Below are 12069 nucleotides of genomic sequence, written 5' to 3'. Positions count from 1 at the left end.
ATCCGTGCACTTATTAACTTTGTTATTTGTTTCCTCGCAGGGTAGGGTTAAATTCACTCCTAAGTGAATTGATGAGGACATCCGACATAAATTATGAGTTGAAGTTTTACCTTAGGGATTGGATTGGTTAAAAAGGAACATATTTTTAGGCATATGTCATCTTCAGTGCCCATTGCAAAGGATTTGCATTTAATTTTCGAAAATAACTTCATCGTAGAATTTAAAGCAAATATTCAAACAAAATAAATAAAATGGTATTTCGAAGTACAAAAAACATTGTCAACTTATAGCTGGAAAAGTGCTTGTAATTGGGCATAATTATAATGTCTCTGAAATGTTAATACTTTTGATATTTTAACCTTAAGCTGGAGTTCTTTTATATTAAAGTGCTCTCTATGTAGTCATTTTGGTTTATAATTTATAACGTGCGATTTCCAGTTTCGAGCATAAAAATTTCCCCGTCGTGTTTAAATGGTTAAGGTTGTTATCACTAACATTCTTTCTCTCACCATGTCTTACCAAAGTTTTTTCAAACCTACCGTGGTATCATTTTCGCAAATGTTATACATTAAGCAAAATACAGAATTTCAGTTTACAAATGTTAGAATATTTTAAAAAGATATCCAGCCAGACTAAGGGAAATAAAAGAATGTAAATCTACATTTACAATTAAATTTATTTTAGCCAAATACACTTCTTTATGCAAAATATCGTGTTATTAAAATGATTTGGGGTTTTTGCCTGCTTTTTAGCTATAGTCTGTTTCTAATAGTTTTGGAACATACACGTATATAGCTTGGTATCATGTCACAAACTTGCCTCGTGGATTTTTTTAAGATATGGACGCAAATCAATAGCAATTTGCGTTTCCTTCACACTGAACATTTTTTCTTGTTAACAATCGGGTAATAAACATGTATCTGATTCGTTGAAGTAACTGTCCCATTTAACGTCTTCTAGTTAAAACAGTGCGTTAAGAACGTGCGGTGTGTACGTTTTAATCCCTGTCCCATGATTTCAAACCACCCAACCCATTTCAAATCTCACAGCGGTGGAAAAAAGGGGCGATAAAATTATATCCTACGTCCACGGTTAAAAATAAAGAGTCTACATAGATACTAGCTCAGGCGGAGGGAATGCCTTTCTTCAGCAGTCGACCGGCTATCTTTCCGTCAAGAACAGGCCCGTAATTCTTGATATGAATTCATATCCTTCTACCTCTTCCGTTTGGCCTTTCCTAGGCGTCCTCCCTACGGCTGCCAAGCCGGGGCCAATTCCCTTTTTACCGTGCCTCCCAGGTCCACTTCGTTTCACCCATACTTCTTCCTCTTCTCGACCCCAATTCATTTCGTACCTCCCTACCCTCACCGCCACGCGGTCCCCCTGCGTATTCCCAGCCTTGTCACGTCTCGTAGTCGATGAGACCGCCGATTCGCGACATCCAAACAATTCTCCCCATAGGCCCCTGAAACATGGTCTCCGCCCGTTCGCCGTCACCCGAACCCGCTTCCACACCCAAGACATCTTCCTCCATCTCCCTCCCCAAACACCACCCCATCGCCCACCCATTCCACAGCCTTCTACCCTCTTCCTCATTACTGTCCTCCATTTACTTCCTCCAGAAGGAGCCACTTCTCGTCTTCAACTCACCGAGGGTCTTCACTTTCATCCCATGCCCCCCCCCCACACCGAGTCTCCCGAACGGCGCCCATCCTCGTCGCTCGCTGAAGTGTGTAATTTTTTTATGAGGACCACCCCGAAGGAAAAACAATGCACGGGGAAAATCGATGCGCTTGCCTTGCCGTCTCAGGACGCGCCGTTGCTTCGTTGCTTGCACGTGATCGGGAAGGGGAAGGGGTGGGGGAGTGAGTGGCGTTGGACGCTTGAGGAATCCCGAGGTCAAAGGAGGAGAGAGAGGCATACCAATCGGTGGCAGTTCCTTTTTCGTTAACTCGTAAAGGTCGCCTGCACAGTGATACGCTCGCATTCCGTCTCTCTCTGAAAGGGCACTTCTCGCAAAAAGTATTCGAATTTTGAGTAGATCCAACTATTTCGGCTCTAGTCGAAATGAACTTCTTTTGTTCGCCTTGACGTTCGAAGGGTGGAGGCAAAATGTAATTTTCTTCTGGGAATATTGAAAACGGCATTTAAATGAGAAAATTAATTTTGTTAAGGAATCGATTCGGTGATACCCCGACGTAAATACTCAAGGTTCTTATTTTTATATTATTGAAAAGGAGTAAAATGGCTGCATCATCATGTAAAATGATATAAGACTACGTACTGCTTCAGTGCAACGTTCTTTTTTTACTGATTAACGAGTTTTAGTGCTGACGAACGCACATAAAAAATTAGATGGGATTTTGATAGTTTAAAGAAAATAAGCCTTGTAATTTGAATTACAATATATCCCCCCCCCCACGACACAACCACAATAATGCTATTCACACGGGGAGAAGGAAAAAACGTTCGAAATCATGCCATGTCTTATAAAATATTGCAAAAGATGGTTAAACCTCAAATTTAAAGAAATACTAGCGAATTCTCTAAATCAAAATTGATTCTATTGGGATTACACAACCAAAATATATCCTTAAGATAAACGAATACGCTCTTCTGACACTCTGCATAAGTTATTCAGCCGCAGACTACTAAATAATTACTGAAAATAATCCAAGGAGGTGCTTTATTTCGTCTTTTATTATTCATTAAAGTAAGGGAGTTGGAGAAATCAGTTAATTTGGAGTAACCTGTGGTAGAATTATGAAAATATTTTTTAATCAATAATACACTTTAATTAGGTTATGAAGGATAATTTTCATGAATAGTTGAGGGCAAATATCTTCTAACAATAATTTTAAGCTGAGCATCACATTCATACCTACGTTTTTTTTGACGAAGTAATTTTTATCTAGGGATAATAAGTGATTAATTCATATTTCAGTTGATTTGTATGTGTCCTATCTAGGGCACATAATCACAATTCTTAGGGAAAACTTTGATCCTTAAAAATGAACCTTTAGAGCAATCTACAATATGTTTTTGAATTAACGTAGGTGGTGGAATAAATAGAAAAAATTAAAGATTAAGATTGGATGAAACCAAAGCATGTTACAGGGCTAGCAATATAAACAATTTTTATGGTATTTTATCGGTTTATATAGGAATTAGTCTATTATTATGCTTTTGATCCATATGTACATAATTTATGCACATTTTGGAGCTCCTGGAATTGTTATCATGAGCCGGCCAAAAATTAAGTACGAGTTCTCTCGTATCACTCTTTGCTTTCATATGACCTAGGATTTTACTATTGTGTGTTTGCTATTGTAAAACGACGGATCTACTTTTCCCAACGACATTTGCTTCAAAACGATGTGACATCACTTTCAGGAAAATGCGCTGCGATCGATCATCCTGAGTCCTGTTATGCGATGGCATCTTAGCAGAGGAAAATCATGAAAACGAGGGCATATCCGTCGAAAAAATAGGGGCAGTCATGGAGACGCCAGGAAAGTCGGGTTTTGGTATTCAGAAAATGAGTGGTCTTCTTTATTCTTTTATGACCTTAAGGCCTAGACTTTAGTCACAAAGCTTTTGAAATGAAGAAAACTAGGATAAAATGAGAGCCAGAGACGGAATATTTTACTCCCCCTCTGTTCCACCACTTTTAAAAACTATGATCCTTCCTTTAGTAATATTATTTTTTAAATTCAAACATTTTTACTATGAAGGCGCAATATGGTAGCGCAGATAAAGTAAAGTAACTCAATAAAGTTAAACAAATGGTGATTTTTGTGATACATTTCATCTTAGTAAATTCAAGAAGTTATTGATAATAATTCGAAACAAAGCAAAATTCCTATGTTGACAACAGGAAAGAAAATATAGTATATAGTACACACGTCTCCATTGCCATACCCTGTTCAGCCCTTAGCACTGAATGAGCTCTTTTTTGGAAGGATATAATTACCTATTTATGTCTACCGTAGACTATCACGCGTGGTTGTCTGGAGATAACTTTATATGGCAGAGAAATCACGTAACATCAGTGGCCATTGCTTCGCCGAAAATTCGGATTCATCCCCGCGGGAACGATTACCTAAAATGGCAAATATTCCATAAATTTCCAAAAGGGATCACGGTTCTTTCTGGAGAATGGGTTTTGGCGCCTACATTCGCAATGCATCATAAATAGTTCAGGCGCGAGTTAAAAATTCAGTCCCTATTTGACTTTTTGCATTAGGTTCCCGGGATGAAACATAAAAAATTCAGTATCCAGTAGCACGTAGATGACAATTTTGGGTTTTTGGGTTTGATGTACGGTAGGAATTGGACATTGCGAAAAAATTGTAGACCTGAATGAGGTTTCTGGAAGGAAAATGGCGATTTAAAAGGGTGATTTCTAGACTTCTGGGAAATTTTTTATCAAAACACCATTGCAAGAAAGTGTAAAAGTAGCCAATTTTAGCTATTTTGTAGTGCAGGTGTGTGAAAACCTTTGCCACTTAGAACTCCATAAAGTAAAATCAAAGACTTAATTTTCCATTTTACCATAAACAGCAATTTTTGAAGCGTAATTTTTGCGATATGTAAACGTTGCTGAGGAAATGACAAAAAGTTTCACTGTTGTATTAGAGAAAATTTAAATATAGGACGTAGTTCCTTGGAGTTTTACCAATGTTTCATTGACTAATCAAATTTAATAGCTCCTTTGCTTTATGAATTGCATATGGTCAAATATACTTTCTCATCTTGAGATAAAATAAAAATACATTTTTATTTCAGGTCAAAATTGAAGGCATTGACAAATTAAAAAAAATTAAGATTCTATTTTGAGTGATACATAAAAAATGTAAATACGGGTGGTGCCAAGTGTTTGATAAATTATGGACGGCTCTGTGCACAGGAAGAAGAAAAGAGATAGAACGAAACAAAAAAAGAATTATTAAAAAAAATTGAAAAAAGAGGTGAATCAAAAGAATCCCTGAACGGAGTCGAGGCCGGGGGCACAGGAGGTAGCCTCTAATTGGCCCCAAGCTTCCATTTAGGCTAGGTTGATGACCCTACATCCTGAGAATGATGCTCTCAAAACCCATCTGCCACGTTTAGTTCCTTACTTCCTACCTTCTCAATTTCCCGACTCCCAGAGGCAACCATCATTCCAAAATTTGCTCATGTCCTTTCGAATCCCACGTTTTCTTGACCCTCTTCAATCATTCTTCCCCCATTCAGTTAGCATTTCCTCTTGACTTCTTATTCCGTTGTTACATACATACACATACAAAAGAACGCGAAAGCTTGCGAAACAGCGAAAACATATTCAAATAGGTATACGTAGATATAGGAAAAATTATAGGAACAGATATAAAGGACCATCAGAAAGTTAATGGGAAAGATGAAAGGGCACGAATAGCAAGCAGAAAACGTATTATTCTAATTTCAGTTGAAATTACGCTTGCTCGATTGCTTAATTGGTTGGGAAATTTTTCTGCTTGGAATCCTTTCTCTTTCCTTTACATGCTTCGTGCTTTCTTTCCCTTGTCACAGTCAAATAAACATTCTTACGCTGGTAATTAGCTCGATTCCACCTTTCCCACCATATATATTATATATATATATATATATATATATATATATATATATATATATATATATATATACACACACATATATATGGACTACAGCCTTATAACCTCCCATGGACTACAATGACGTGGTGGAAGAGCTTGCGCGTCTCGACAAAAGGATAGATATTGGGAAAATGATAAGTTTGGGTTTTGAAAGGGGAGAGGCAGGTGTGATGCCACTGCAGTAATGAGATCACTAATCGAGGGGGATATGGTATGTAATCAGTACGTATTTGCCTGTTTCATAGATTTCGAAAAAGGTGTTTGATAGAGTGTATTGGGAAAAACTAATGAGCTTATTGCTGAAAATAGGAATAGATTGGACGGATAGGAGGCTAATCTGCAACCTAAACAAGGCTCAGACTGCTCAGGTGCGAGTGGAAAACATTGAGTCCGGATGGGCCACGTTAGGATGAGGTGTAAGGCAGGGTTGACCATTATCACCGGTGCTGTTCAACGTATATGTGGAGGAAACGATCAAAAAAGCATGGGTAGAGCTGGGGGTAGGAATGAAAGTCGGCGGGGAATTCGTAAAATCAATTAGGTATGCTAATGACCAAGCCCTAATTTATCATTCAGCCAAGAGATTGAAAGCATTTATGAGTGAACTGAAAACTCAGTGTGATACATATGAGATGAGAAAAATGTTAATAAAACAAAAGTGAAATGAAATGTTGCAGAAAGAAAAGGGCAAAGCTAAACATAAAATAAAAAATAAGCGGGCAAAAACTAGATCAGCTAGAACAGTTTACGAATCTCGGAAGTGTTTTCGACTAATACGGTCCAAGTAGTAGGGACGTAAGGAGAAGAATTGCGCGAGGCAAAGAGGCTTTCACAAGGAGGAGGGAGCTGATGACAGGGACGTTGAGTACGGATGTTCAGAAAGGACTCGTAAAAACTTTGATTTGCAGCGTAGTTCTGAACGGTGCGGAAACATGGTCAATGGAGCAGGATGATAGAAGTAGATTGACGGCTTTTGAAATCTGGGTGTGGAGAAGAATGGAGAAGGTGAATTGGAACCAAAGTAATACAAATGAGGAAGTACTAGGAATGGTGGGCGAGGAGAGTGGTTTGTTGGGAGAATTCCTAAGGAAGCAGGAAAAATGGATGAAGGATATACTGGTCTGCGGTGGGATGTTGAAAACTCATTGAGTGGAGAGGGTTAGGCAAACGAGGAAAGGGAAGGAACAGGATAGGGATGTTGGACGGGATGAAGGGAGGAAGGAAGTACACAGAGATGAAGAAGGACCTGAAATAGAGTAGGTTGCTGGATTGTTTTTTTTTAGGAGTCATAAAATATTTATTTGGTATTTGTGTCCAACCAAAACCTACCTTAACCGATAGGTTACTCAATAATAATAATAATTTATATATATATATATATATATATATATATATATATATACATATATGTTTATGTATATTTTTTGGTCATACTACCCAAAAGGAACAAGGAAGCTTTTCATAATTTGTAAATATTTTTAATTCTTTATACATTTCATTATTTTGCTCGTGCCATTGACATCATGGGGACATATATTTCTCTAAATAATTGTAGAATTTTAACGGTACCTCACTTATTTTTATCGATACCGCATTTTGTATGCAACAATGCAAGAAAGATGTTTACTTTGAAAACCAAACCCTTACAAAATTCCACTCATTACTGAGCAGTCATGTATAAAAAATCAAATTGCGGAAATATGAAGATACGTAATTTCACGAAGACCATTGAAGCTATAGTTTTAGCTTTATAATATTTCCACTTCTGCCTTCATCAGTATTATATTTGTAAAGCGCCTTTGGACGACGAAGCAATACATTTAAATTTATTCAGTTTGATTTTAATTAATACGTAGACTTAGGCTTATACATTATACAGGTATATGTCCATTTAGGCATTTTATATATATATATATGCCTAAATGGGCATATATAATGTATATATGTGTATTATATGTATATATATGTTATATGTTTATAAATTAGGCACATTGAGGCATAATTCATTTCTGAATTTTAGCAAAAGACCTTTCTTAACTTAGAATCTTTTTATAGATAACCAGGGTTTTATCCAGGCATAAATTCAACACATTTTATTACATTTTTTATTTAAAATAAATAGCGTTTTATGTCGAGGATGTAATCTTGTGAGGCATTAAATTACACACTCCGCTAATGCGTTTACGATTTATTCTGCTAGAAGTGGAATCAGTTTATATCTTGGCTCATACGTTTGAATTTATTCGTTTTAATTCAATTCATCGAAGGATCACGGGTTATCATATTCCTTTTCTCCAGTAGGAATGCATCACGTATAGCTCTTCATATTTAATTATCCTTTTAACCCTTGTTTTTCTTCTTATTCACATTTCTTTTTACCTGAAAATATCTTCCTTCACCCACAAATACACTTTTTCAATTCTTTGAAAGGTTTATTATATCAGATGTCCTTCTCTCGTCTCATTTGTTTAGTTCACAATATTTTGCAGTCACTGACTCTAAGCAAAATTATTATACTAATTTGAATTACCTCTCCTCTCGCTGGAATAGGAGTATTTTAATATGTTACCTTCTTGTAAGTGATGTTATCACCCACAGCCAACGATGGTCATCATTTCTGTATTCACCCCATTAAATCATTTCGGTAGTCTTGAATTTTCTTTCTCATATTTACCCTCACAAGAGTAACAATCAGATTTGAAATATTTTTACACCACATGATTTCTTACTAAACACTTTCCAAGTAATTCCTTTTAGATCCGGCCGTCTCTCATCCTCCTCTTCCCATTCCCTAAAGTTCTTTCCATTTTCTCACAAATTTCCCCTTCGCAAACGGTGTCAAATATGTTCGAAAACTTTCACCACAATTCCTTTTTTCTTCTTTCATCAAACTCTTAAAGATCTAGGAAAAAATGTCCCTTCCGTTTCCACTCGACATCACTGGATTTGTTTTCTGCTGAGCCATCATCTTTACGGTTCCTCAGGACTTCCTTTATCTCTCTTTAGTTTTTTCCTGCTTTCTTTCACCCCTGTGCGATTTATTAATTTTCGTAATATGTGGCGTTGGAACCGGCCGATAAACGTCTACTAGAGAGAATAAATGGGCCCCAAGGTTTGCTCATGAGGACTTCGAATGATTAATGGTAATAAAAAAAACTTTTTGTGCGGTGAGACTTCTGATTGCCATTTTAGAGATTTAGATGCTAACCGGCACGAATTAATCCAGAGATTTAGAGAGAAAACGTAATGTGAAATTATTAGGATAGTTTTTAAAAATTTCTTTAAACATATAAAAAAATGTCAGAAAAAAATTTCCCTAACTTTGCTAAAAAAATATTTAATTTCTGCTGGGATGATTTTAATTATCATCCTCTATATTATTGTCCCACTTTAGCGTTTAAATTAGCTAAAATAACCTTGACAGGGTCCGCCATTAATTAATCTTGGATATTTCAACTAAATCTTCTGGATTATTCCGAATCATTGCAAAAATTCTGCATAGACTGAGGACCATCTCAAGTGACGGCTGATATCGGGTATAGACATTTGAATACCACTTTAGTTCATGCGATATCAAGAGGGACTTACCATTTAATGTCGAAGTATTTAAATAGTTGATATAATCATTAAATTATATTTTAATGCAACAATTTCAGAGCGTAAAAATCATTTGTCAAAGGGAAAACACCATACGTGTTTAAAGTTGGCTTTTAACCTCGTGGACAGTGGCGCCTCGCGCACGACTACGAATGCATGTGACATTGTATGTACGGTATTTCGTCATAACATCTAGTTCCTTTAAAAGCCCCAAAATTTCAGAGTTTAAGAGGACGCCTCGGTAGCTTAAGTGGCTAAAGCACTCGACCGGATATTGAGGGATCTGGGTTCGAGTCCCAGTCAAGGCGAATGATTTTTACGCTCTGAAATTGTTGCATTAAAATGCACATTAGCGGATGACTCCGTTAAAAGTTACTGTTGCGGCATCTCCCGCAGTTTCTTTGGAATTTGTCAAAGGGAAAACACCATACGTGTTTAAAGTTGGCTTTTAACCTCGTGGACAGTGGCGCCTCGCGCACGACTACGAATGCATGTGACATTGTATGTACGGTATTTCGTCATAACATCTAGTTCCTTTAAAAGCCCCAAAATTTCAGAGTTTAAGAGGACGCCTCGGTAGCTTAAGTGGCTAAAGCACTCGACCGGATATTGAGGGATCTGGGTTCGAGTCCCAGTCAAGGCGAATGATTTTTACGCTCTGAAATTGTTGCATTAAAATGCACATTAGCGGATGACTCCGTTAAAAGTTACTGTTGCGGCATCTCCCGCAGTTTCTTTGGAATTAAATTATATGGCAAAGACGTGGCACACGGAAACTTTCTGAACCAAAATGCTTATCGAAGGTAGCTATTCACATTAAACATTTTTATCGTTCCTATCTTATTTACACGTAACGTATTAGAAAACGGACTGATTTTTGATCTGAAAAATTTACCGGAACTTCGAAAAATGCAAATATTCATAATGACTCCGCCTGCTCGGTATTTTTCATGAAAAATGTCACTAAAATTTTGGAAGAGCCTATTGAAATATTTCCTGAGTGTTGTGACCTGGGAGGAAAAAATGGGATAGATGAGATAAATAATGTGCCAGGTATAATAAAATTAATGGCAAAAGTTATGATGTGGGGCAGATTTTACAATTTTAAGCATTTTTTCCTCTGTGTATTACCCGAAACTCCTCCGTTACAGGGTTATTGTAACGGAAATATTAAGTAAAAACTTTCATTAGTAGTAAACATTTCACTGGTTGCATAAAAATCAAGACCATATGTTTATATCTTTTAATATCCATTAACAATACATGTCCTCGATAAAATTTCGTCCATTCAATGTGTTTCTCCAAGCCTTTGGAGATAGAAATTGAAATTCATGGAAATTTATTCAAACAAAAATCATAACACCTTCTTAATTTCGGATAAATGAAAAAGTAGTTCACTAAGAAATTGGGAGAAATTCTAATTTCAAACTATACTATCGTTGTTGCTATAAAAATGAATGGTGTATGGGATGTTTCTGAGATTTACAATCCGTCTGGTTTGGACTACCACACTAATGGACTCAAAGCCGAGAGGAACTCCCTCATGTTCGGGCCAGTGGTTCAGTCACCTCAAGAAGAGAAGTAGGTGTATTTAATCGCAAGATATGAGATTTAAAAATTACTGAATGAAAGCACAAATCAAGATTCATAAAATTTCATGACGATTAAACTACATGAGGACAGTGCAGTAAGTAATATACGGCATGCAGCTGTGGTTTATAAGTACTATCCTTCAACTTTAATGCACGTATATTTCGTGTCCTAATTAAAATTAATTAGCATGCCAATGTTTGCATTTGGTTTTTCAATATCGCATGCTCGTTTAATATTCTAGAAACGATAAACAGTGTATCTACACAATAGATAAACAGTGTTGATAGTAATCCTATCAACAACGAATATTTTCCTATGCCTGTTTTCCTGGCCGTCTTAAGAACACTGCAGTAAATATAGAAGTCACTTCGTGACTTAAAATTGTTGTATTACATAAATATGTTCAAAAAATAAGAAGCAGGCATGGTAAATTAAAATGAACAGAAAAATATACGTACATTAATATACGTTTCGTATATTATTCCAAAGCAATGGAATGATAACGAGAAACTTCAGATATCATTTAACATGAAAAATTAATATCAGTGGACAAGGACCACGTGAGAAAATTCGGTGGTTGGCGAGTTGTGCACCATTAGCCCAGCGTATGCTCTGGGTCCATTGCGACGGTGAAAATGGATATTCCCGAAAGAAACAGGAAAACTATTTTTGAAATAACCTAAATTTACCCAAATATTGACGGAAGGAGATTGAGGTGATAACAAGAGAGTTCATACATTTTCTTTTAATGGGATGCCATTTGAATCTTTCATTATGACCCGCGAATATGGAACTACATGGTTCTTATAAAAATCTGGCACTTTAATTTGAGTTCATCCTTCGCAAATACAATACGCGCAATTATTAAGTGCACATAAATGCACAAATACTGAAGAGTTGGGCGATGCCAAGTCGAACTTCAACCCATTTGATACAAAATGAGTGCGAAATATTCCGACAATAAAATTATTCATTTATGATCGATGTTTTCAATGCGTTTATATTAAGATAATAACGAAAGAGATGGCAAATTCGAGCTTCTTTACCATATTTGTAGCTGTAGAAGGCAAAGGGCGATGCTTTGGATCGATTCCCTCGTGGTGTTCCTCACTCTTTGTAATTGCAATTATTTAAAATTAGGATAAACTCCCCAGGACATATCCGATAAGATGTAGTGTTTTACCTTTCAGCGACAAAGAAAATTGCCATAAAGTTGCCATCAATTGCCATCACATGTACTAGTTTC

At 36.6% G+C, this 12069-nt stretch overlaps 1 protein-coding gene across 1 annotated transcript in view; it reads right to left on the bottom strand.

Moving 5' to 3' along the window:
• The window catches only part of LOC139697493 (uncharacterized), a 678343-nt gene that overhangs the window by 221244 nt on the left and 445030 nt on the right, over window positions 1-12069 (bottom strand). The window lies entirely within an intron of this gene.

The sequence above is a fragment of the Hetaerina americana genome, unplaced genomic scaffold (genome assembly GCF_022747635.1).
Source record: "Hetaerina americana unplaced genomic scaffold, ioHetAmer1.1.p SCAF_78, whole genome shotgun sequence".
In the NCBI taxonomy this organism is placed as follows: domain Eukaryota; kingdom Metazoa; phylum Arthropoda; class Insecta; order Odonata; family Calopterygidae; genus Hetaerina; species Hetaerina americana.
Note: the sequence above shows the minus strand (reverse complement) of the source record. Positions and strands in the feature narration are given on the sequence as shown.